Source organism: Amblyomma maculatum, chromosome 1 (assembly GCF_055883805.1).
Source record: "Amblyomma maculatum isolate TAMU_Amacu chromosome 1, ASM5588380v1, whole genome shotgun sequence".
Classification (NCBI taxonomy): domain Eukaryota; kingdom Metazoa; phylum Arthropoda; class Arachnida; order Ixodida; family Ixodidae; genus Amblyomma; species Amblyomma maculatum.
The window spans coordinates 81585816-81613755 of record NC_139344.1 but is presented as its reverse complement, the minus strand read 5'-3'; the positions used below and the strand labels follow the sequence as shown (position 1 = coordinate 81613755).

General features: G+C 46.9%; 1 pseudogene; it reads left to right on the top strand.

Annotated features, from left to right (window-relative positions):
• Positions 1-23098, top strand: LOC146202962 (uncharacterized; annotated as a pseudogene).
• Positions 23099-27940: the final 4842 nt, after the last annotated feature.

The following is a 27940-nucleotide window of genomic DNA, read 5'->3' as shown; positions in this document are numbered from 1 at the left end:
ATGCAGCCTGCAACCGCCTCTCGCAGCGCAGAATACCCGAATGTTGAACCATCAACGAGCAGAATAGCCCAGAATCTGCTAGATGCACAAGAGATGGACGACGCCTACTTCGACATCTCCGACTCCGAGATATCGGCAGGCGGGGGAATCGAGGACTCCGCCACGCAGGAGCAGCAAGACATCCAAAAAGAAGATGACGCAAATTGGGAATTGGCCCTGACCAAACGCCAAAAGAAGCGACAAAGAAGAAACGGACGGAACGCCGCCGCAAACGCCGGAATTTCCTCGGCCGCTCAAGGTGACCTCGGAGGGGAATCCCCGGCTTCTACGTCGACAGCTGGCGCGCCAGCTGCCGGCACGCTGATAAAAGACGGGAAAGGAACGCAACGGCAGCCTAGGTGAAGGCTTCCCCCGCTCCCCAGGGACTATTTAAAGAGTATTTTGCGACCGAAGGGACTTGTAGTCAAGTCGCTCCAGCAATTCCAAGTGGCCCGGGCCGTAGCCGCGGCATGCAGCAACAAGTTCGAGGGAAGAGACCTGATCGCCAGGCTCCGTACAGGATCCAATATTATAATCGTGAGCACGCCGAACGAAGAGGCCGCCCAGCTCGCGAGACGCTATAGCCTCAAGATCGAGAGACGCTCATACGACGTGAACGCTTACGTGGCCGCTCCGGAAGACACCCGGCGGGGCGTGATACACGGAGTGGACCCAGGAGGAACACCGGAGGAACTGAAAGCCGACTTGTGGACGCGCAGACAGGGTGTTGCCATCCACAGCGCCCGAAGACTAGGCACGACCAAGACAGCCGTCATCACAATTGACGGACCCACCACACCGAAACACGTAATCTACTGCGGAGCCGAGTACAAGTGCTACCCGTATCGGCCCACAAGACAAATCTGCTACGTACGTTTGCTGCCAACCAGGTAACCGCTCCGACGTGTGCCCCACACCGGACGCCAAGGCTTGGAAACAGTGCGGGCAGGCAGCAAAACCCACCAAAAGACCACCAGTGTACCCCGAGTTGCCTGATCTGCGGAGGCGACCACGGTACCGGATCGAGGGAGTGTCGAGACCGACTAAAGAAAGCCAGGGAGCCGCGAGGCAAGGCCAATAGCGGCAACAACGGCGGCGGACGCGAGAGCAGACGCCGCAGTCGGAACGACCGCGGCAAGAAGCCAAGGTGGTTCAGCTCGGAGGGGGAGACCTTGCAGAGCCGCTCGACATCCAGGGCGTCACGGAGCAGCTCACAGAGCCGGTCCACGGTCCTTCCCGCCCTTGCCACCCCCGGCCATCAAGGGAGGAAGCCAGCAGCAGCAGCAGCAGCAGAACAAGCAGAAGCAGAAGCAAACCCGAAAGAGCGGCGGCGTCAAGGTGAGCAGGGGAGCCGAAAACCCCTGGTTTGCTCCACACTCGGGAGGGATAACAAACAAACAGTCCACAAACACAAACAGCAACCGCGAACAACCTAGACAGGAGGACGCGGAGAAAACTGCGCTGATACGCGAATTAGAACTATCGCGCGCTAGGCAGAGCGAGCTATAGAGCGCCAAATAGCAGAGCTCACGAAGGCAGTACAAGACCTTAAGTCGAACAGCCCTCCGCAGCCATAAACATTACAAACCCAAGCCCCGTCGCAAACAGGCAACGAGGATCTCACTAAATTTAAGGCAGAAATGCAGCAAATGATGCAGCAGATGATGCAGCAACTGCAACTACAAGTCACAAAACTCCGGAGTAGCATCCGTAAGCAGAAATTCACCGAGAACATTAGAGAAAAGGCCTACCACCGTCCTGCGCTGGCAGCCCTCGACAACCCACCCACAGACAACACGGAAGCTTAAATATGGCCAACAAAACCTTAGACAAGCAAGAAACCTTAGACATATGGCAATGGAACTGCAGAGGCTACCGCAAGAATAAGCAGGGCCTACTCCAACAACACATCCATACACAACAAACACCACCCGACATCATAGCGCTTCAAGATACGGGTACTACGCCAACACTCACCGGATATACGTGTTACGAGACTCAACAGAAAGGAAGAACGGCAACCCCAGTCAGTAAGGCGCTCATCGCCATAAACCACGCAAGGATAACCGACACCGACGTAGAACACGTGATAATAGAAATTATACCAAAGAAGAAAAGAAAGAGGGGCAGCATCTTCATTGTGAATGCATACAGCCCTCCAAAACAGAGGAAAGCAAAATACCACGTACTTTTCCATGGCGCACGCAAACTCGCAAAAAACAAAACGCTAATCATACTAGGAGACTTCAGTGCCACGGACAAAAGCTGGGGATACCAAACAGCTAACCCAAAAGGCAAAGCACTAGCAGAGGCAGCAGAAAACACTGACTGCAACCTCCTCACAGACTCAGACACTTGAACCAGAATCGGAAACAGCGTCAGTACCGACACCTGCCCCGACCTCACATTCATACGGGGAGCGGAACAGGCGGTGTGGGAGAGCCTGTTAGAGAATCTGGGCAGTGACCACTACGTACTCAAAACGCAAGTAACCTCAGACAGACTAAAGTGCCAGCTGGGATCGGCAAAAATCACGGATTGGAGCGCTTTTCAAGAGGCATGCGACGGGAATCTCGCCGAGAACGAGATCCAATCGATAGAAGAGTGGGGAAACATGCTCAAGGAAAAACAGCGCAAGTACACCAAAGTAATCGCGCGAAGGACGCAGACACCCGAGGTATACGCCAGGCTGCTCAAGCTGTGGGAAGCTAGACGCGGGCTCACTAAGAAATGGAAGAAACAAAAGTACAACAGAAAGCTAAAACTTAAGATCGCAGAAGTCACAGCGAAGGCAGAGGAGTATGCGGCGCAATTGGCAAGGCAAAATTGGCAACAATTCAGTGACTCCCTCAACGGAGCTTTGAGCACAGCGAGGACGTGCCATATCCTCAAGTCTCTCATAGATCCAACCAAGACCAAGGCAGCAGAAAACAACAAGGCCATCTACCGGTTAATCCACCAGTTCGAGGGACCAGACTCCGAACTCCTGGAGAAAGTATGCGTTAAGTGCTTCGGGGACACAAACCCAGCGGCTTACGCAGAGCACTACCGGGGACGAGAAAACGATACCCTGGACAGGCCCATCACGCGAGAAGAGGTTACGCAGCGATTCGAAACACAAACAGAAGCACGGCCGCGGGTGCGGACAAGATCAATAACGCACTCGTCCGCAACCTCAGTGATGACCTAGTCGCTGAATTAACCGACTTTCTCAACAAACACTGGGAAGCGGAGACCGTCCCAGAGGAGTGGAAGCATGCGGAAGTAGACATGATTCCTAAACCGGGCAAGCAACTACAAATTGAGAACCTCAGACCGATCTCGCTCACATCGTGCCTTGAGAAACTGTACGAACGAGTAGTGACGCTGAGACTACAACAGTACATGGAGGACAACAAAATGTATCCCCACAGCATGTTAGGTTTCAGAGCAAAACTATCGACACAGGATGTACTATTTCAAATCAAAGAAAAAGTACTCGGGAACGTCCCCAAGAGCGGAGAGAACATAATAATGGCATTGTACATCAAGGGGGCTTTTCACAATGTCAGTCACGAGGCTATCCTTACGGGAATGAACGACCTGAACTGCGGGAGGAAAGTCTACGGCTACGTCAAAGGCTTCCTGTCAAACAGAACGGCAACAATTGGCCTGGGGGACTTCAGATCAGACAGATTCCTTACGCCAAACAAAGGAACACCTCAAGGATCGGTCATCTCTCCTACGCTCTTCAACATAGCCATGATTGGCTTGGCAAAACAGTTGAAAGAAATCGACGGCATACGCCATGACATTTATGCCGACGACATCACCATCTGGGTCAACACAGGCTCGCTCGGAGAGAAAGAAGAGAAATTACGAAAGGCGGCCACCTGCGTTGAGCTACGTCAAAGCAAGAGGGCTAGCACGCTCCACCGAGAAATCCGAGCTCTTAAGAGTTTGGAGAGGAAGACACAACCGCACAGTCCGCACTAGCGACGACTTAAAGCTAAACGTCTACCTCGAGGGGAAGTCGATACCAGAAAAAACACGCATCAAAGTTTCGGGAATGTGGATACAGTCAAACCAACGCTGTACCCACACCTTTGCCCTACTCAAGGCATCCACTCTACAAGTGACCCGCATGATCACGCGCATCTCACGCAGACGTCATGGCATGCGAGAGGAAGACACACTCAAGCTGGTTAGAAGCCTGGTAGTCAGCCGAGAGGCATACAGCCTCCCCTACTACAACCCCATCAAGAGTGAGGTACAACAGGCGGACGGGATTCTACGCAAAGCCTGCAAAGCCGTACTCCACCTTCACCACAGCACTTCAACCGAAAAGCTCCTAGCCCTAGGACTACACAACACTTTCGATGAGAGGCACAACTAGTATCCCAAGTGCGCAGACTACAGCAGACCCCCACCTGGCAGGGAGCTGCTTAAGAAACTGGGCCGCGCCGATCAAATTCAAGAGATACAGAGGACACAAACAATCCCGGACGAATATCGCCACACACTAAAAGTAACACCCATACCCAGGAACATGGATCCCAACCTACACAAAGCACGCAGAGAGGCAAGGGCTGAGTACCTACAAAAGACATTAGCACCCCGAGAAACGACGGTATACGTGGACGCAGCCACATACACCAGAACAGCGGGGAAGCACAACAGCAATGTGGTAACAACGGTGATTGACTTGACGCTACGCGAGATCACCAGCGCATCACTACAAGACTGTACGATAGTCGAGGCTGAGGAAGCGGCCGTCGCTCTAGCGGCAGCGGAGGGCTACTGATCTAAACTGTCTCTAAAAATTCTTACAGACTCACAAACAGCATGCCGCAGCTATCTTCGCGGCAGAATCGGGCACAGAGCGCTCCGCATACTCCGCTATGGGGGCCACATAACACAACGAAAACCAAACGAAGAACCAATCAAGCATACGATAGTATGGACGCCGGCACACGCGGGAGTAACAGGGAACCAAGAGGCGGACAGGATAGCTCGAGGGTACACTTATTACCGAGCATCCAACGTAGGCGACCTGGAGGGGAACGAACCTGTACCCCAAGATTATTCGGCGATACTAAATCATTGCAAGGGCTGCAGAAAGCGGTACCCATCATCATCATCAGCAGCAGCAGCAGCAGCAGCAGCATGACGATACCCACTGCAGGGCGAAGGCCTCTCCCATATTTCTCCACTTAACCCGGTTCTGTGCTAGCTGCATCCACTTGACCCCTGCGAACTTCTTAACCTCATCCGCCCACCTAACTTTCTGCCGCCCCCTTCTACGCTTTCCTGCCCTTGGAATCCAGTTTGTTACTCTAAGCGATCATCGATTATCCTCTCTTCGCACTACATGTCCTGCCCATGCCCATTTCTTCTTCATTTCCACTAGAATGTCGGTAACCTGAGTTATTTCTCTGACCCACTCTGCACGCTTCCTATCTCTTAATGTTACCCCTACCATTTTTCGTTCCATAGCCCTCTGAGTTGTCCTCAACTTAAGTAAAACTCTCTTGGTTAGCCTCCACGTTTCAGCCCCATAGGTGAGTACAGGTAAGATGCAACTGTTATATACTTTCCTCTTTAGCGAAACCGGTAAGCTGCTAGTCATAATCTGCGAGTGCTTGCCAAATGCGCTCCATCCCAATCTTATTCTTCTTGTTATTTCCTTTTCATGGTCCGGATCTGCGGTTACTACCTGTCCTAAGTAGATATATTCGCCTACTACTTCCAGTACTTCGCTACCTAAAGTAAACTGCTGTTCCTTTCCGAGGCTGTTGAACATTACCTTAGTCTTCTGCATATCGATTTTCAAGCCTACCTTTCTACTTTTCCTGTCTAGGTCACCAGTCATTTTTTGCAGGTCATCCCCCGAGTTGCTTAGCAAGGCAATGTCATCAGGAAATCGCAGGTATTCTCCATCTAGCCTTATCCCTAACTGCTCCCATTCCAAGTCTCTGAATACTTCCTCTAAGCAAGCTGTGAATAGTACTGGGGAGATTGTTTCTCCTTGCCTAACACCTTTCTTTGTGGGAATTTTGTTACTTTCTTTATGCAGAACTATGGTTGCTGTGCAGTCACTATATATATCTTCCAGTACTTTCACGTACGGCTCGTCTACCCCCTGATTTCGCAGTGCCTGCATCACCGCCGAGGTTTCAACTCCCACCACCACACAACTCCCTTAGCAGAGAGGACTCCGTCGCGTGGCGGCAGCTGCAAACGGGCTCGTACCCGAACCTACCCGTAATGAACAAAATGTATCCCACACAGTACACTGACAAATACCCTTGGTGCCAAGAACCACCCACGCTGTACCACATAACGTGGGCATGCCAGAGGATAAGCGTGGTACCCGTTATAACAAACCCGAGTGCGGAGCAATGGGAGGGAGTGTTCTCCAGCGATCGCCGAGTCGACCAAGGTCTGATTCAGCCAGCACAACTGGCAGCAGCATCCAGCGGAGCCCTACTAAGGGCAACCGACCTTTGTCTTAGAAGATGGACGAAGCCATCTGAAAACCGCAGAAGACAAGCCAATCTAGAGCTAAATAAAGTTTTTCACTCACTCACACACACTCGACTGAGATCTCATTTGTAAAGACCGACTTCAAGGCTTTAAGTGCTATGCGCAAGTAACTTCGGACGCGCAAGCCTGGCCGCGTTGAATGGTACAAGAGAATAGGCAAAAAAAGAAAAAAATCTAAGGAAGACAGCAGGCTGCACTGGAGCGGCTTTCTTATATAGCGCAAGATTGCAGCGCCTACACACGGTTCATTCGCGCACGAGTGCGTCCGCCTAGTGCTGTTTCGAGCATCATCGAACACACGTCATTGAAGGCACTTCGCATTGCTCGATTTTGTGTTACCGCCTACGACTGGACATTTCAAGACTCGTAAAACCACTAGGAAAGGAGCACCATTTGAATGCTCGACGGGCAGACGTTTTTTCCAGAAAAGTCTTCGAGCGCTTCCTTTCTACTAGCAAAAACGCATCCCACGTTACGACGAACGCCATTGGAGAAGAGAATATCGGTTTAGGACATTTCGGGTCTTGAAACACTTACTGCGCAATAAATTGGCGTTTTTGCTCTTTTCTCTTAAGAGAGACTCCGCTATTTAAGCCATAATTTATAGCTTTGAAATCGTGCTCACTTAAAAGAAAAATATAATAAATATCCTTGCTACGGCTTCAATGTAGTTTCAAGATGTAGACGGCGGCGGATCTTAAAAACGAGGAATTAAAAACTTAGAGGTAATGCACAGTTGTTTGCGCATGTATGTAACCTTAGTCATTTGTCTCTCGGAACTGTGGGGCTATTGACAAAAGAGATCGTTGTTCGAAAAGCCGACTGTCAAAGCGGCCTTATCTTCTCTCTTTTTCGTGCATCCTGAACGAATTTTTGAAGTGTTTTATTGTGATTTGAGCGCCTTTGTCAGCCCCGCTTTAACATGTGTAGTAGTGAGAGACCGTAAAGCATTGCGTGATATGGTCCATAGGGTCACGAAGAGTCAGACATGACTGAACGACTGAACTGAACTGAACTAAACTGAGCAGAAGGCTATAGTTGCTCCAATAAGCAATTTAATACTGTCGAGCTGCTCACACAGAGCTTAGTGGGCAGGGTCCGCACTGTGTAGGGCGATGATGTACGGGACCGGGTGGCTCAGGAGTGAAGCCGCAGGCTTGGCCGCGCTCAAGCTTTGAGTTTCGGGCTTCAGTATAAGCCCGTATAGGAATCGAACCGAGACATTTACTACGAACACTTATTCTTCACCACCCGCTACCCAGCAGCGGCAGATTAAAGAAGGAGAGGGGGGGGGGGGGGAGATGGAAAGTGTTCTTTGCCCCCTCTTACACTTCAACGAGAAATTTTATTTTGAAAAATCAGGCTCAAGACCATATTTTCGACCGAAAAAGCCCAAGGAATAAATAGTTCATATAGGATCATTGTATGTGTTTACCGCCGCTGCGATGCGTAAGCTGGGTTGATAAATGTATGAAACTAAATAAAATATGTATGAACCGTAACTTCAGCAATCGGTTAATATTTACTTAACGCACAATTTCTACATCGTGGCGCTCTAGACTGATTGACTAACCATCCTCCATAGTGGTTCCGTGACTTTATGTGCCGTTTGGCTGCTAATTCCAACCTTCCGCAATCTCTGTACTAACGTCTCTTAATTAGGCATATCTGGGGGCTTCAATCTAAAAGTGAACTATAAAATCCTGCTTGAGCTCAATTTTAGAAAATTGGTTTACCCGACAAAGGTCAGCGGCTCTGCTGCGCCCGTAGGTAGGAGTGACGCTCAAAGGAGAAAATTAGCAAAGTACGCATGATAGAGGTGTGGTGGGATGAAGGAACCGTTCGACTATGTAGCTCTGTCGTGCGTTCTGAGATATGGCTCGGCTGACGCCGATGAAGACAGCGACACATTAACCTCCTCTCCAAACGTCATCTGCGAACGTAAGGCTGTTCGCAGTCATCACCCACCCTCTTAGGGCAGTTACTTGGTTTGTATAGGTTTTCTCACCGCATGTAAAGACGCTTACACGAAATCATGCATAAGCGCCAAGAAAACATGTAATGTTCTGGCTGTTTCATCGCTGCCGTCCACACGCAGACCACGTGATGACCCGTTCTTTCTCCCAACATAGCGGAACAACAAGAAAGTAACATCACAACTCATCATTTGGCAGTCAGCTTTCGCTTGAGTGTTTTAAGGCGAAAGCATTTATTGGCTCATACTGCCGTCGACAGAAGCTGTCCGCGCGAGCGGCGCACCTAATTGGTCCACAGAGAAGTGACGTCACCAGCCGGCAAATCCGAAGCGACCAACCAGAAGTCTCATCTTGTCTGGCGTTCCTGTCATCTGCAATCCCGCACTTGAACGCACGCCAAGGAACGCCACGCGACAGGAGCGATGGTGTACCATCCAAGCGCACACTTGTCGGAGAACGTGTGACAGATACTGCTCCTTTCCTTTCCTGTAAACCAATTATAATTATATGTAGCACTGCTACGAACGCCGATAAAAGGCAAACAATGAAAGGCAAATGATAGGAGAGGAAGGCTAGTCTTTCGTCATTCTCCTCTAAGAAACACCTAACAGACCATCTATTTTTTTTCTGTTCGTTCTAGCGTTTAATTGCCATTACTTTACCTAACGATAGCATTCCCATCTGCAAGCGCCGCAGCTGTAAACATGACCATTTCTGCTTTGTTATTGTAAATCAAGTGATCGGCAGTCAAAAAGGGCAAGATAAACCATGAGTGATTTTGACAGCACAGGATTGTCACAAAATATATAGCAGAAAAAAAAAAAACAGTGATCCATCCGCATACAAATGTATTCTTAGGAGCAAAAGAAGCGCTGGTAAAAATCCGCCGAGTCCTCCAGAAATGAAAGCCGAAAAGCACAACCCCTAAATACAGCTCTGATTAAACATGAGGCTGCTTTCGCGGCATTTCAAACTAATATATAAGAACTGAGCCATTTTGAGCCAACCTGAGCCAAACATGCACTGGTGAAATTCGAAACAGGTGTCCAGAGGTTGTAAGCAGCGCATGCTATACTCGAATGCTTTATTCGGCGTGCGCTCTGAAAAATGCGCACAGGGTTTCATACAAGCGCTGATTTGTTATCAGATTTGTCCACGGCAACCTTTTCAAACTCGCCGTGGGCATGGCGTATTCAGTTTAGAGCAATGGCACTTGCTGTAAGCGCGCAGGAGGATCCGAAATATTATCCTCTAAAGCACCGCGCACTTTCATAGGAGCACGGCAACAACGTTGAGAGTTCTGCTGTCTTTTCGGGATAAACATTTCTTCCAGTTTCAGTTAACGCTGTATACAGTTTTCTAATTGAACCATATCGGCTATCAATGATGAATGGAGGAATAAAACTTATGCTTAATTTAGGCCTGGTACATTCACAATCGTGAGTTCTCATACACGCAGACAGTGCAGTCTTTTTTTTTTTATTGCGATAGCAATACTGCGCCAGGTTTCGAGCCGTTGCATGGTTCCGGCGGAGGCCACGCTTGTCCTAGAACAGCCGAAGAGGACGAGGAGGAGCAGAATAAGGAGAAGAAAAAGAACACTGGTTACTTAAGCTCTCGCGTCATAGTGTTAAAGGATGAGCTTAAGAGTCCCAATAAAGTAGCACCTTACACTGATAGGATGTGATAGGGAAATAATGTAGCAGGCTAAAGAAGCTTCCGCCGTTGCTGTCCCAATTCAACTAGGGTTAAATTTTTTTCTTTTTTTTAAGGGGGGGGGGGGGGTGGCTAATAAACATGCAGACACTTTTTAACCCTAAGCTCACGGTACATGGGACCCATATATGTATAATACATCTGGAATGATGCCACTGGGACATGGTATATAAGAGTAGTCTTACACCGTGCACTGGGATTAAAACAGGGCCTTTCTTGCTCAACAAAGTGAAAAGTGTCAATAACAACGCACCCGATATGGCGTCGCACACTAATCTCTTGTTACTTTCTATTATACTTTCACGCTATGCGGGAGTGCTCTACCTGAGCAGGAGGGTAAAGGCTGAGGATCGGGCTCGCCTGTTACATGATATCGCGACTGACAAAACATTACAGCGTCGAGTACAGCAGTGTATAACAAGCGAGTAGAGCTTTTCTCCCTTCCTCTTGCTCCGTGACAATCTGTGGACTACCGAGCAAACGACGCTGTCGAAGTTCCACTCTTATCTGGCAATTCCAGCAGACGAGAGTGTAGACGTGTTTTTGCTTGTTTCTTGGTCTCTTTTTGCTGGCTGCCCTGCTGCTCTACTTTACTGCCTCTCCCAGCCTCATATTGAAGGAAAAGCTGCCGTCCCAAAAGAGAGACTCCGGTTTTTCTTTCTGACAGCATCTACAAACATTCCTCTTTTGTCGTCACACCGACTCCCAAGCCATGTTTAGAACACCTTTTTTCTTTTTCCAGATTCCGCTTTCCAGTCTTCGTTTCCGTGAGACCATACACATGATGCGACGCTGCCAGATTGCTACTGCCAGAAGTAGCAATCCCTTGTTTTGTAGCTCGACTATTGCTCTGTGGACAGACGTGTTTGTTGATCATGTGTGTAGTTTCGCGTTCGTCTAGCTTTTATAGAGACTCCAGTTTATAAGCTTGGACACGAAACAAAAAATTAATTCACGAGTAAAAGAATATTTCTCGTCGCTACGGTTGTGACTCCGACATCATGCAGGTTTCTTCACAAACGACTTCCAAGCAAGAAAGGCTGACAAAAACTCCGTTCATTCTTTCCTCCGTGAACCAGCGGCCGCCTGCAGGAAGCAAACATCCGAAATTGAAGTTCAGGACAGGTGAACATCGAGCATCAAGTGGTTAGAAGCATGAGGAGATGTCCCTAGGGACTTCAAGGCGCGCGCGGGAACATGCGGCTTCAGTCGAAGGTAAAACTGCTCGAATGAAGGTCGACCCAAATAGCACTATCTCTCACGGCAGGATTTGCGCGGAGGCACGCTGGCGTAAGTACCTTCGCCGGAATGCAAGAAATGCGAACAAAAGAGGTCGTTTAAAAGATAGCGACGCGCACTGAAGAGCCTTCAGAAACAGCAGGAATCGCTACTGTTTGGCCGTCGACTGCGCGACAAGCACTACCGGATGAAGTTCGTCGTTACATTATCGAAAAATCGTTCCGTCTAGGCCTGCATGCATCTGCACCAGTTCGCTGATTTCCCGTCAAGATAACCGCAAAAGAAAAAAAAAGAAGCGAATTGTATACATCAAGGTTTCTTTTTGTCCCATTTCGTCGGCCCGCCGGTGAGGCGCATTGGTTACGGCGCTCGACTACTGTTCCCAAGGATGCGGGATCGAATCATGGCCTCGGCGGCCGCTTTTCGATGGAGGCGAAAAGCAAGGTACCCGTGTGCTGTGCGATGTCAGCGCACGTTAAAGAATCCCATGTGGTCGAAGTTCCCGGAGCCCTCCACTACGGCGTGTCTCTCATACACAAACCAAACCATTTCGTCGGCGTCCAAGAGGCAAACGATAAGAATTTGTGGAACCCTTCAATATAATGAAAATAGTTTCTTGAAGTATCTAATGTGCCAGATATTTTTTCAGCGGTTTCCAATAGAGCAAAAACTGGGTTATTTAACGTCCTGTTTATTGAAACAAAAAAAAAAAAGAAGAAAATTTCAAAATGTGGCATTTTTAACGACGTGGACGCCCATTTCAAGTCACTGCTCCACATACACTATTATGTCTCTTCGTAGTCTAACAAAATCTAGCCTTCGCTTCAACCGTGCGTGCCGGCGTTTTTGATGGAGAAAGATACAGCCACTATAGTTACTTCTCATGCGTAATGTGGTGGCAAAACAAGCGAATTAGACCGCTGCCCAGAATTCCTGGTAACTTACGGCTAATTTGTTCTCGTTTTTGTTCTCTGCAGAACAGATATGCTCTCCTCCGCTTCCGCCGCCACCCCCACCCCGTTTGAAATCCCTTACGAATTCATTCAAAGCCCTGAAATTCGTGGGAAAGAGAGGTAAACTGCGTTGTAATTACGGTTGCGAAACTCGTCGATCGGGCACAAGAGCATGTGGGCGCTAGCAAGTACTTCGCAACTGGCGGCATTGAATGGATGGATGGATGGATGGATGGATGGATGGATGGATGGATGGATGGATGGATGGATGGATGGATGGATGGATGGATGGATGGATGGATGGATGGATGGACGGACGGACGGACGGACGGACGGACGGACGGACGGACGGACGGACGGACGGACGGACGGATGGATGGATGGATGGATGGATGGATGGATGGATGGATGGATGGATGGATGGATGGATGGATGGATGGATGGATGGATGGATGGATGGATGGATGGATGGATGGATGGATGGATCTATGGATGGATGGATGGATCTATGGATGTATGTATGGATCTATGGATGTATGGATGGATGGATGGATGGATGGATGGATGGATGGATGGATGGATGGATGGATGGATGGATGGATGGATGGATGGATGGATGGATGGATGGATGGATGGATGGATGGATGGATGGATGGATGGATGGATGGGTGGGTGGGTGGGTGGATGGATGGATGGATGGATGGATGGATGGATGGATGGATGGATGGATGGATGGATGGATGGATGGATGGATGGATGGATGGATGGATGGATGGATGGATGGATGGATGGATGGATGGATGGATGGATGGATGGATGGATGGATGGATGGATGGATGGATGGATGGATGGATGGATGGATGGAATATAGGAGCGTCCCCTTTTGAAACGGTGTGGTATCAGTTGCTATCATGCTCATTTTTCCCCTTATATCTTATGATTGTTTAGATCAGTTATATACCATCATTCTATGTATGGATTTTCGTTTCTACATTACTAACATTATGTCACTTTCTGCGTTTAAGCCACCAATCTCCAATCGTTTTTTGCTAGCTTCCACCGCAGGTTCATTCACCCGGCCACTGGTATCTCTAAACCCCAGAGCTTCAGGAAGAGTGACTGAGCCTGCATCGACTTCCGGATGGATATCATTACATTCGCGTACAATATGGTCAATTGTTTCACTGGAGTTACCACATACAGCACATGCGTCATCTCCATTGTTAAATTTCTTTTTGTAGCTGCGTGTTCTAAGGCACCCTGATCTAGCTTCAAAAAGTAGGGCACTGCCTCTTGCGTTATCAAAGAAAGCTTCCTTCCTGATCTGCATTTTCCACTTTCGGAATAATTCCACACTCTTTCTTTTCCATCAAATTTATCCACTTTTTACCTTCTGTGTTTTTCACCTGTTGCTTAATGCTGTTTATTTCTTCGTCCTTGTGACCAGCATACTTACTGGTTAGTTTCCTAGTTCTTTTCCTCCATTGTGAGTCAACGCTTTTTAGGTATATGCATTTAAATACTTTAGCTGCCCATCTGTTACGGTCCAATTTCCTCAGGCGTTCATCATATAATATTTTATTCTGAGCTTCCCGTACTTCGAGAGATGCCCAGCCCATATCTCCTGTACCACCTCATTTGTGGTTTTGCCGTGGGCACCCAGTGCTAATCGTCCGATGGCTCTCTGATTTATTTCTAATGTCAATTGTACCTCTAATATTCGGCACAAAACCACATTTCCGGAAGTAAGCCCGGGCACCATAATTTTTTTCCAAATACCCCTCAAAACCCCATACCTCTTGTATCCCCACAATTCTCTATGCTTGATTATACCGGCATTTATTCGCCCTTTTGCCTTAAGTGATATTGCTCATGCGTTTCAATGTATGCCAATCCTTCGTTTACCCATACCCCGAGATATATATATTCTGCCACTCTGGATATTCCATGGCCTTGTATTTTAAGACCCTGATCAGTTGAGCCGTTGAAAGCACTTCACAACTGGGCGGCACTCCGCTGGTGGCGTAGTTGATAAGTAAATCCGGGAGCGGAGCCGGCGCGTCGTCTGCTAGTCGTGTGTTTTTATGCAGTCGTCGCATCATAAATTCGTTTTCCCACGGCATTTGCATCGGTGCATAAACAGCATCTCCTGCCAGTGCACTGTGACACAAACTACGGGGCATCTCCAGCAATAGCTTTTTCTTGGCTAAATGCTCGAAAGCTATAAAAAAAAAATTAGAAGGGTTCAGCGCTCCTGAACCAAAACTGAAGTGAAAGCATTAGGTGCGGGTGACCGAGCGCTCTTCTTGTTCTTCTTCTTCTTGTTCTTCTTCTTCTTGTTCTCCTTCTTCCTCTTCTTCTCCTTCTTCTCCTTTTCCTTCTCCCTCTTCTTCGTCTTCTCCTTCTTCTTCTTCTCCTTCTTCTTTTAGGAGCAGCGCCGGCTCGGGAACCACGGACACGCACGCGGACAACACGGACACGGCACACAGCGACGAGCTGTTAGACCTGGCGTTGCTTAGTATTGCTTTCGCAATAAAAGCGCTGGAGGTTGTATTTACTCGTCCCAGCTCGGCTAGCAATACGACCGAAAGCATACTTCGAGAGAGTTGACTTCGCGTTAAGAAGCTACTTGTCATTCTTGTCTTATACTTCGATATGAAAGCGCTTCAAACGATATCGGCGCGTCATCGGGAATTTTATGAGGATCGCTACGATTCGCCTTTAGTTACATGAAACAAAATATGTTGACTATTGCGTAAACCTGTTAGAGGTAATTTATTTAATGTAGTGCTGCATATTTTTCTGGCGCTTAATTTTTCGTGTCATGCCATAGCTCCTGAGTGCAAAGTAAACAACGATATGGTGAGCGTCGGGTACGACACTCAATGAATTAAACACGGTGCTCCAGGCGCGTAGATACATTTAATGGCATATAAGTGGCGCTTGATAAGAGCCACTTGTCTAATATATTTTGTCACTTTACTTCAGCGCATACGCTTTACGAAGCGCAAAATTTATCGAAGGTTGTAAGCACTCCTTTCCGACTGTTTCATCCATTTCCGACTGCACACGCTATGAAACATGTCATCACCATGATTCAATCCATCGTCATGGCTAATCCCTTGTGGAATGCTTTAAACATGGGGGCGCTTAATTAAGTATCGCCTATTAGGAACAGAACACGATTGCGTTGTCGGGCACCGTTCGCGTCACAAATTGAGCACATCTACCTTCATTCAGCTTGAACCAACGAGCATTCGCAACCTACGAGCGTGTGTCTTTCTCGCAACACGAAAATCCTGGGTTCAACTTCCACCCCACTCAAAGTCGACCCAGTTTTAATTTTCTCTCTGTTTTCTTCCTTTCGTTTCGGAACTTTTTTTTTTTTAGAAATTTAGCGTAAATTTAGACGCTACTGCTCCTCAATTTTCTATCGGGATTTTTTGTTCACGGCCAACGACAATGACGATGACGCCGGATCTTCTGCGACATTGCATTGAAGTCTTGTAGATTCGGCCGATGAAGCAATATACTTATAAAATAGTGGGGCTGGCACGATATAATGGCGCGTGGGGCAGAATATCTCATCTGTTGGGCCGAGGCTCGTCACCATGAGCACAAATAGAAAGAGCTTGCAAAGTAAAGCCCGAGTAAACAAAAAAAGAAAAAAAAAAAGCTGCGAATATTCTGTTGAAGTAATTGATCAGTCGATGGGGCTCAACACTACAGCTAGTCGTTTAGCGCTTATTTGTATGAGGTACACGGTGCGTTTACGCATTAGTTTCTCCAAGGTGGCTGCCGCATCATCAATGGTGTCCCTTGTCCACAAAGGGGTACCTTAATTTCATGGTTCAGGCCGCCATAGAAAAAATTGGCAGGAGCTGAAAAAAGAAAACCAAAAATACCCGCCGCGAGCGCCGGCAGTTCTCGCAGCGACGTATGAGCAGCGGCAACTTTTATGCCTGAAGGACTTTTCAAACAACCGCTTGGCGGCTTTTAATGGCGCCCCTATAGGCGGTGCACGGGGCGTTGGAATTCTGATAAAGCTAAGAAGCGTTCAAAGCAGACCAGTTTGTGTCCTTTATCCTTATGTCATCGTACGAGCCCTTTGTATGCACGCGTAGCAAGTGCGACAGAAACCATATGCCTCAGGTGCGGCTGGTCTGGCACGCAGAGCAGGTAGCTCTAATCGCTCAAAGACAGGCGGCGGGGAAGGGCTAGACACGTGTGCACGGAACGTAAACACCGATTTCGAGAGGATGTCTATTTCTTATCCTATTCACGACCACTCGCAGACTCCGGCATTTCAAGATGCCCGAGTGCGCACTAATGCAGGTGTAATACGTATGCATGCCAAGTTCCCAACCAGTAGGACCATTTTCCTGCTTACTGCTTAGCATCGCGATCTGACACACAGCAACAACTCGCAGCTAAACGTTACCTGTGATGGTCTTCGATGCTCATTTTATTGAATTTTCATCCGTTATTTTCCCTTCATAACCAATTCAGTCATGTCACTTTGGCCCAATACACCACGGTCCTTTTTTGCCTGTTCTGCTGTGGTATGAGGTAATCGCTCAAGGTCGAAGAATTACGTCTTCCTTCTGTATTTTTCCCGTGTTCACATTTACAATGCATTTGCATGCCGCTATCACCCTTTAATTCCCCATCCAAAATATTAATTTGGCTCATTGCACTGTGTGCCATTTTGTTTCTACTTTTAGAGTATCACCAATTTCTTTTTTCAGTTTTAGCCCACACTATGTTAAACATGGACCACTCTATCATTCGTTAATAGTATATCTTTCTAACGTCTACAGGAGCTGATAGGTGGTGTCACGCTGTACATATATTATGTTGTCCATCAAAAAAGAATCAGTTGCCAGTGGCGCGTCGTCCTGTCTATACCCGTCTTGTTTACGTCCTGTTTTGCGCTAATTTTTTTTTATGTGTACAATATGTGTTAATGTATACAATATGCACCAACTAACCCAGCAACAAGTTTTACTTCAGTTCGTATCAGCCCATTTATTCTGGAGCACCACCGAGAAGCACCGATTTTGACAGACATAAATAGTGAACAACGCTCGATGTCAATATTTTTCACCACCGGCAGCTTGAAATGAAGGGCACCTATAGATTTATAGCAAAGTCATAGCCACTACTATGCATCCTCATGTGTCATTAATTCTATACGCCGGTAATGGCAGCGGAGGTAGCTACCCACCTACGCAAAGCTATATGCACATGCTTCGAATGCAGCGCGCATCCGGATCCTTCACGTTGCAAAGATAGAGTATATATGAAATCACTGAGAAAAACAAAATCTGTTTATTTCTCAAAGATCTAACATGCGGTTCAGTAGTCACTGCTTTAAAAAACAAAATGAGGACACTTAAGCTCCGCTTTTAAGGGTATGATGCGATAGCGTTAACGACTCCCTTTGCAAATCTTTGTTTGCGTCCACTCACTCTGCTACTCGCTTAATCAGTAACTATTTATTTGTGCCTCTTTTATGTCGCACGTACTCATTAGAACACATATCGAAGATACCAGATTATATAAAAGCCACCGACGTGGATATAAATCCCCGCTTTAACCAAGAACGTTCCTTCGTGACATAGGGGCAGCGTGTTTAACTTTTGATGCTGAGGTCCAAGAGAGGCTGCACTTCGATGTCACCCTGCCGTTCAAAAATCGAAGCACGAGCTGACGGCGCCTGCCAACTCGGACATGTCACGTGAGAGAGAGAGAGAGATTTTAATGATAGCAGAATATGTCTGCCTGGTACTGAGCCTCCATGCTACTCCTGATGAGAGTGAAAAAAAAATGGAAGGGAAAAGATTAATGAAAGAAATCGGTCCCACACACTACACACGCACATACCACGCACTTCCATCGAGCGGCCGTGCACATATATATGCACACACCGATGAGTTTAAAAGCGTCTCTGTCAGCCCTTTGTCCTTAAGGAAAATTAACAAGGCTTTGCTCGTCCAGCCGAAGACCCATCGCACCAAGGACCGAGGACGTGTTTAGGACGCAGGGTTCTGCCGTGAACTAAGCCTACATTACTAATTGTCCTGCGGTGTGCGATAAACATTTGCAGGAGCGTACCAAATGTTCATTATTCAGACACATGGCATGTAGATCACAGAGGGCTGCAGGACATACCAATTTTATATAGGAATTTATTTGTGTGTGTGACACATTCAAGTGGATTCGGTGCACGCAATTGCGATGACCTCTGTTCAAGTTGTGTGGCATTATAAAGTCACAAATGAGGTCTATTCGACGTAAATGTCGATATTTATGTTCTGGATCACACCACAGAGAGCGCTGCGACCGCCAGGATTCATCAGCCTCAAGTCTTGCTACACCTGTTCATGAGAATGTAATTGAAACTTTCGCTGATGAATCCTCAGGTACTATTTTTGCAGCGGTATCGGTGTAGTCATTACGCGTGATACTACAGTGAGCAGGTAACCACTGTAGCACAATGTGATGACGCAGCTCACAAGCCTCAGGGTGTAGCCTATTTAAGTCAACGACGAGCTTTTCTTGAATTCTTTACGACTTCAGCAATTGCAGTGCAGCGCGACATTCACTGAAGATAACCCATGCTGCAGGGGGTTGTTGCAGAATATATGTAACATCTTTTCGCAAAGCTGTTAACTCAGTAGCAGTAGCCGAAGTGCAGTGACTGAGTGTGATCGAGATTGTGGTGTTGGTTGATGGTATCCATACGCCGATGGATGAGGAGGCAGGCCTAACAGAGCCATCAGTGTAGATGTGGCAGTGATCACGGTAGTATGCAGAGATGTGCTTCAGGATGAAGTATTTAAGTGCAGGTGCAGGGGTGTGAGCTATACTTTTGATACCAGGTATAATCCAAATTTGCCATGAAGCAAACCTCCAATGGGGCAAAGATGACGGGACTGCGCGCTGGTATTGCGCCGGAGAATATGGGGAGAGTTCTGTCATACTTTGCTCTGCAAATGGATGGCTAGTTTAAGAGCAAACCACAGTTGGGCACTAAGCAGTTCCCGTGGTAACAGCACTGTAAAGATAGATGTCTGCTCTCAGTCAGAGTACACTGTGGAGTTACCTGTTGGTTAGGTACCAGGTAAGGCGCGAATGGGTTATTTTTTCCACTCGTTTTCATACGCAGCTTAACGGTGCAATTGGACGATAAGCGTTAAAGTCAATTTATGGCTTGCCATGTTTAAGAACGATATAACACGCGCAGTCTTCTAGCCTTATAAAAGGTTGCCTGCTTCCCAGGAGTTGTTATAAACGGCAAGCAGCTGGGCCTTGGCTTTTCTTCCCAGATGAGACAGCGAAGTGTAGCTAATGCTGTCAGGTCCCGGGCAGGATCTTTTGTTGATAACTGCGAGCGCGGCTTGAAGTTCTTTCTTAGTAAATAATTCGCCTAGGAGAGATGTGTTTTGGCGATGGGAGAAAGGTTGGGAGCTAATTTGACATCGAATGACCTGCTAACGAAGCAATGATATTTGAAAGAAAGCCCCTACTACATCAAGGCAAGAAGACAGCCACGCACTCTAAACGATGCAGTTTTGAAGTTTGGCTTCTTTGGCTCCGTACAATGTTCCATGCTTTAGAAAGAGGCTTTCTAGTATTTAACTTCGCACAAAAAGATCTCCATTTCCTTCTTGCCAGCTTGTCCAAATGACGCTAAACGTGTTTTTGCGATCGTCTAGAAATCCGGATGTAATCTCTATAAAGTGTCCTGCGTGCTCATCTTTCTGCTCTACGACGTACTGCTCAATGTGTTTCATATTCAGCGTCAAGAACTGAGTACGCCTTTGGCAGGTGCAGGACAAGCTCCACTTTCGAGTACATGCTACTGCAGCAATGAAGGATTCATAATTTAGGTTTGGCACATCCAGCCGCTCTACGGTGTGAGCAAAAGCTTCCTTATTCGTGTGGCGAACTACGTGCAGCTGGGAGCCGATAGAAAAGCCACCAACCTCAATGTATGTAGGTAGGTAATCGCTGCCGTGAGTCTCAATGTGCACAGACCAGGTTGTTGGAGCTGGCAGATGGGTAGAGGTCAGGGAGACGTCAAGCGCACTTGACCTTGCTCCTTGGTAGTAAGTTGCTTGGCTGTTGTTGAGAAAGGTTGAATTGTTGAACATAGCGAAGTCTTTTTGAAATCAGATTCGCCTTCGAAATTAATGCGAATTCTCTATATACCACGCCTTGAAGATCGGAAAAAAACTTTCGTTTAGAATTTCTTTCCTTCTTACTAACCAGTAAACTAGGACTTGACCCGTCAAAATATTTCAATCTTTAACCAGCCAGAAGCACTCGATACTACCATACAGATTTGTTTTCGCCTTATTTTGCTCGAACTAACTTTTATAAGTTTTCTTTTTTTCCTCGCACCATCGCTGAGTGGAACTGTTTGCCCAGTTCTAACTACACCTCCATGAACTAGTTGTTTGTGTTCTTGAATTTGTGGCGTGCCTTTTGGCTCTTTCTGAAAAACAAGGTTTATTGAGCTGCAGGCTCCTTGCGTTTTGTATATATGTATATTTTTTCCTTAAACCTCAAAGTTCTTTGTAAGGGTCATGGTTTTATTACACTGAAAACTCTATGTTGCAAGTGCGTTTATACTATAAATACATTTCTTTTGTATAATTTTATCTGCTTGCTTGTTTGCTATGTATAGTGCCTTACCTGCTTCGACCTAACCACAGTCCGCAGTGTGTCTGTAAATAATAAATAATAATAATAATAATAATAGCTAACGGCCTCTGGCTGTTGATCTAACGACTCGCCAATGCATGGTCATGCTCTTCACAGTGGCTACAACGTACACATTATGTGGATCGGGTGGTATGGGATGCGGTATGAAGGTGACGTCTTTCCGGACAGCCAGAAAAACTTAGGAAATTTTTTACCAGTTGTTCACTACAGTACTGTGTAGTCTGAAAGGCGGAATGCAGTACTGAGTGGAGATTCTGACGGAGCAATTATAAGACAACGATGCTTGAAGACGAAGTGTCGAAAGTCTGAGACGGGGACGAAGGCTGCAGGCATTCCACTGAAAGATGGTGGCCTTGTTTCGGATGAGTTGCACGCTTGGTGAGTAGTCTGTCGATTGACTGCTACCGCCATTGTTCTAGGAAAGGTGAGATGAAATCAAGAATTGTAAATATCTATTTCACCACAGGCGAAGAGGGTGGCATAGGAAAAGCGCGAACAGCCTCATCAAGCGCTCATAGCAGGAAACTGGAACATTCAGAGTTTGGGCGAATAGGACTTTCGCATGAGTGGTGCCGGGATGCACATTGCAACTGAGGCCGCCGTGCAGTATTGTGGGCTCGGTACAGATTGTCGCATAACCTCTTGTCGCTGAGGAAGAGGAGGGAATACAACCACGTCGTCAATTCGTAGGTGACTGGCAATGCCTTTCTCTGGCCGTTCAAACGCTTTCTTCCCCTCCGATGGAATATTTCTGCGACGACTGCTCCTGATCTGATTTTGCTCAATTAAAGCAGCTTTCGCTGATCTGTAGTCGTTATTATTGGATGTCTTGTGCTTATAGATGCCTATCTCCTTTTGGCATGCAGTACAGCGGGAAACCGTCGCCTCATACTGCTTGCCGCAGTTGGAACAAATGGGGTTGCCACTTTGGCATGTGTTTCGATCCTAGTTTCCACCACGACGAGGGCAGCAAAGGGCTAGTCGGCAAGCAGTAGTCACATAACCGAAGCGCTGACATCAGCCACATTGTTGACATTTTGTTTTAGTAGCCATGCACACGGTATCATGTATATCCCAGAGTAACGTTTTTCGATGCAGAGTCCGTCACAACTATAATACAGATATTTTCTGAATTTCCTATGCGGCGCACATATTTTATCGGAACTCTCTGCAGTAACGCCGAGTAGATATATTCTTGAGGAAGATCCACGGGGGCACTCCCTTGATGACTCCTATGCCGCAGTTGTTTGGTCGGGGCTCGTATGCTTGCACTGCAATTCTTGCCTTTGATCGTATTTGGAAGAGGCGCTAGCAACAAGCGCGGTTCGGGTATCAACTGCCAGAAGATTAAGCCGCTCATTGTGCAGGACTTGAAGAACGCCATCTGGAGCCAGAGATTCAAATGCTTGCCTCATTGTCGGCGAATTAAAGCGAGTAATGCGGTATCCGGCATCGATTGGTTGATGACTACCGTAGGGTTGTACTTAGGCGCTTTGGAAGCATTGCGTGCACACTCAAACGCGACCGCCTCGAGCTGCGACGATGTTTCTAATGCACTTTAACACTACTATCTGGCTCCTCGGCAGACTTCGCAACAGTATCCATATAGGTGATGGCAGACGACGAATCTGAACTATCAGCAAAATCGTCTTGACCTGCAGGTTGCTTCAGATCCCGGCCTGCGTTGTAAGACTCGTGGGCGTGTTGTATAGATGAGTATCGACAATGAGAGTCCTGAAGTACTTGGTGATGGTAGTTTACCTTATGACACCATGGTTGAGACGGCGGGTGATGCAGAGCTGGCTGGCACAGTTTACAGAGATCGGCCTGACGCGACGCCAGAAGGATGCTGAGGTGATGATCCAGGGTGTAGCATCGGCGGAGCCGCCGAACACATGTCAGGATCTCACAGTCTAGGTTATCTGAGTAAATAAATATATAGAGTATTATTATAAAGCCAGACAGATTTCGCAGAGGCGATCGGCCACAACCCAACAGCTCCCTGATTTCTTCATCCTCCGTGTCATGTGGTTGTGTGAATTCCCGCAACCTGACGACCAGTTCATGCCACCTGCCAACAATACCACCTGCCAAAGCCATGCCCGTGATTTTTCGCACCCAACGCCGATGCTGGAGAACGGGGCATTTAACTCCACCACGTTAATATTGCTCTCGAGAGTGACATAAAGTCTATGTACGTCAGTTAAGATCGCTGCTCACCGGTAGCGCTCCAGACGAAAGGACTATAGAGCAGAAATGACAGCTATAAACTTCCTAAGTCCAGTCACACACTTTCCAATGAAAACCTTGATTATGCTGAAAATTTAAAGAAGCGAGGAAAAAAGACTGCGTTAACCTGTGTATTTCATCATCATTCTCATTTAGTCACGCTGTAATAAGTTTTCATGAGGAGTTTACCCGAACTGGGGGGCCCATACCCTGAGATTTTAATTATTCTGGTTATTCACTCATTATTTGGCTTTATATGTGCCAGGAGTGTATGCAGATTTATGTTGCATTTGATCGCACATTTCGAGCACGATGGTACAGTGGGAATGCGACTTTGTTTTCTGCCCACATTGTGTGTTTTACACGCACAGGTATATTATAATAACCTATTGCTACGGCTGCGTGCAAAACGCAACATAAACGCAATAATCCGCTAAAAGCGCTGCAAGTTGCAAGTTGCAAGTTTCGGAGCGTTCCCTCCCTCGTAGGCTCACGTAAAAGCGGCCCTGTTCTTACCCTGTCTCGTCGCCACCAAGACGTGGCTACCGAAGGAGGTCGAACACGTACGCCTTGGTTATATCACGCCCCAAGAGCATGTATCCTACATTCTTTCCGTTTTTCTACTCGAGATTTTTTTTGTAGGCATACCAAGCAGCAGCAGCAGCAGCAGCAGCTGGCGCATTTATTGGCCCTGGGAAGCGATCCACGAAGCACCGGCGTGCAAGCACGCGTCGGGAGAAGTGAGGGAGAGCCTTCAATGGGTGCACCAAGTGAACCGCGCAGCTGCGCGCCAGATCAAGTGGGCAGCGGCTCGCGCACGCCCGCACACAAGCTGCCGCACTCGTTCGAGCGTTGCGAGCAAAAGAATGCCCTCAATGGGTTGTGGCAAGCTGAAGCATACATACCACTAGTGAAGGAACGTGCCACACTCCCCGGTAAGATGTTTGTTTGCGATATCTGCTCTTTCTGAAGACTGTGCACGTCTAATCGCGGGTATATACAAGAAATATGTTGTGTACAGGTCTGGGCCACAGCGAGGAAGCGAAAAAGTTCCTCAGTGCCACAAGCCGCTGCTCCCCGCGTGACCATGGTTCGAGGCGACGGTGCGCAAACCCACGTGCCAATGAAGCAGCGATTCGGAGCAACCGCCTCACCAACAGTGCGCGTATAGTACTTTTATAGATAAACAACTCAACGTGCATGAAATTCCGCAACAAGGCTCTCGAATCGCGTAAGAAAGTAAATTTTTAGAAAGGTAACGGCATATTGCGCGTGCTCACTACACTCCATTGTCGCAGTAAAAACCTGTTGAGGGATCACCACTTTCGTGAGTCACCACGAGCATGAATGCAGAATATCATCCTGCTCGTAGGCCTCCGAAATGATATTCTGCTCGACGTTCCACAGCAGGAAAGCAAATACGGCTGCGCAGCTACCAAGATATGGCGAACAAGAATTGGTGCGTATACCTATAGACAAAGCTCATCGTTTACGTTCTGAGGCTTCGAAAGTTGATGGCAATTTCCCCACTGCATTATATGTATGGCAACTTGAATACCTACAACAATATCCGGGGAAGCTCGTACGTTTGCAGACGACAGCATAAATGCACGGAGCTTCTACAGCAGTGCATGAAGCTTTAAAAAAAAAAAAAAAAAACAGTGGTGGCAGCTCCATCGGCCGGTTCTTCCAATCAAAGGGGTAGAGAACTGGGTGGGTTGCTATGGTTACAGCTGTCTTTCTTCGTCTCTATCCTCACCCTTTTGGTGCCGAAACAAAATTAACGCTTCCAATCAAGCCAATCAGCTCAACATTTGTCTGCATGATGCGTGATGCATGATTATTCATTGTGAACCCAATGCAGGAATAATTACTGTATTTCGATGTCACCTGTCAGCACTTGAATTTTGTCGAATTAGGTTTTTGGTAAATCTGGGAATTGGTTCCTTGGAAGGAATCTTAGAGCGTTGAGACCAGTTGATTGGAAGTCATTCGCCCCCTGCAGGACAAATAATCCCTTACGCATCACCATGAGCAGGTGACGCTGTGTACATCGGCAGAAGTACACAGTATCAAAGAAGTTTTCTATTGCGTGCGGCGAGCGACTATCAGAACGGGCCGGATATCAGTTACGGGTTCCATTCTCATCGCATACTCAACACTAACACAACTGCCTCTGGTGTTTACTATCTTGCAAGTGCGGATTCCTAAGGGAATATAGATTGAGTTTTTTGCCTAACTGAATCATTCAACTGAAGTGGTGCTACCACGATCAAAACTTCGGCACCTTTACTGCAGCGTCAGCCGAAAGCTATCTGTGTCATTGACTACATTTGAATGCCGCATTTTCGAACGTTGTTGGTTCCATGTGAAGCAAGCTGTTAGTATGCGGTGAGAGAACTGCGATCCCTTTTATACTGCGCTCCATGTTCTTGTAAGAGCGCCTACGCGATATAAGAGAAAGAAATCGTGCTAATTTATGCGGAGGGAACTAAAGCGTGTGTCCTGAAAATGGAGTGCCTACGAAGGCCATTGCCTTGCCTTAGATTTTGCCCATTCCAGCAGCGCCATGCATTGAAACTTTTTGTACTCCCCACAGAAAGAGACTGGGCCCCTGACAAACTTGATACCCTCTTTCATTAGCCGCTTGATATGTCTGCAGCGCTATTCCATCTTTACATTTATTTCCCTTTTTTTGTTGTTTTTTGTTCGCGTTTTTCTGTCACATTTCTTCCTTCACCCCTCTTCTCTTAAGCACAATAGTTTTTCGGTGGTTCCCAAAAACTGTGGACTGGTATTAAACAGCATAATATTTCTTTTTCCTCTCTGTCGTGAGCCGATTCCCATCCCAAGCGCTGTGACATGCGGCGCTTCTTCGTCCAGTGTTCTCTCGGAGCCTTTCTCCTCGTTCATCTTTGGAAGAGCCGTTATAATCACAACAAATGCTCTAAGGTGCTGAAATAATTATCATATATTTCTCGCCTACCTTCACTGAAAAGTACTTTATACCGATGAATCAATTAATTTAATTTCGGCCCATGAAGACTGGTTAGTTTCCTTTCCTTCACAGTGGCGTAATTTCGTTCCCTCTACGGTAGGGTCCCGCGAGCTCTTTCTCCTCATTGGTTTTGTCTCAGCGAATTAAACGGCTATTGTTTCTGAGAGTTGTCTCTGAACACAACCTAAAGGTAACAGGCACTCGCTGAAAACAGGAAATGATTACAGTGAAGGTAATTTCATAGTGTAACTGTTGCCATACCGTCATCTTCTGGCTCAGTTAACGGTTGTTCTGGCTCTGTTCACGGTGGGAAAACATAACATAATGCCACCTAAAGGGAAACACACCCCAAGAAAGATGTTAGTAATTTATTTGAAAGTTGTGAATTGCAAAGAAAAAAAAATCAGAAATAAAAACGGCACACAGAGGATTGAAAGAGATATTTCAGTGCTGAGATGAGTATTATTAATCCGTTACGCCACAAGGCGACGAGAATGGCGGGCTTTTAAATGCGCTCTTATTCGTTTTGACAATATTTCCGCTATTTGTCGCCAGGTGACGCTGCTCAGACGACTTAACGGCTGGAAGATTGGTGGCTTAAAAGCAGAGAAGTGACATAATGTTAGTAATGTAGGAGCAAAATTCAATAAATAGAATGCTGGTTTAGTTAACCATTCTAAATCAATAATTAAGATATAGGGAGAAAAATGAGCATGATAGCTACTGCTATCACCCCGTTTCAAAGGGGACGCTCCTATATTCCATCCATCCATCCATCCATCCAACTAAGACCCAACCGTTGAGAGAACGGAATCACGCTTTACAGTGCCCCGTCATTCAAATTATAAAGCAATCGCAGAGCTTTACGACCGGGCTATTTCATTTCTTTCTTCTTATGTGCATTTCAAGCCCATGAATTCGTCCCTGAAGAGTGTATACGAATTCAGGCCCCGATATGCGCCCAAATGATCCCTTGTCGAGCTTGTAAATAGCTCACATTTATGTTTATCGACGTTGCCAGCATTCAATACCACGTTTATTGTTCAAAAGAGAAAAACAAAAGGCATTTGCTACCGCATAAAAATATGTGATAAGATTGGAGCTGTGTCAATAGCAAATTTTCGGTGCTGGGCGAATTCGGTCATCAAAATAACCGACTACGAATCGAATCAATTATTTTTCGAATTCTGCAGAGTGCTCAATTAAAGATGCTCAAGTGGGAATTTCCTTTAGTGCAAAGTGAATTAGGATGATATGAGTAAAGCAAAACAGCAATGGGGGCTTTACCATTTCAAGAATTTTCGTGCTACGATATACACAGATACACAAGAAAGCAGGAACCACGTACTTGTCCTGTATACGTGGTTCCTGCTTTCTTGTGTATCTGTGTATATCGTAGCGCGAAAATTCTTGAAATGATATGAGTTATTGTTTAGAAATTGTTTCACCCAACATCAGCATAGATTACTATACTTGTAACGGCTACTGGGCATGGATTTTGTTATAGTAATAGCAATAAAGTTTATCTTGTA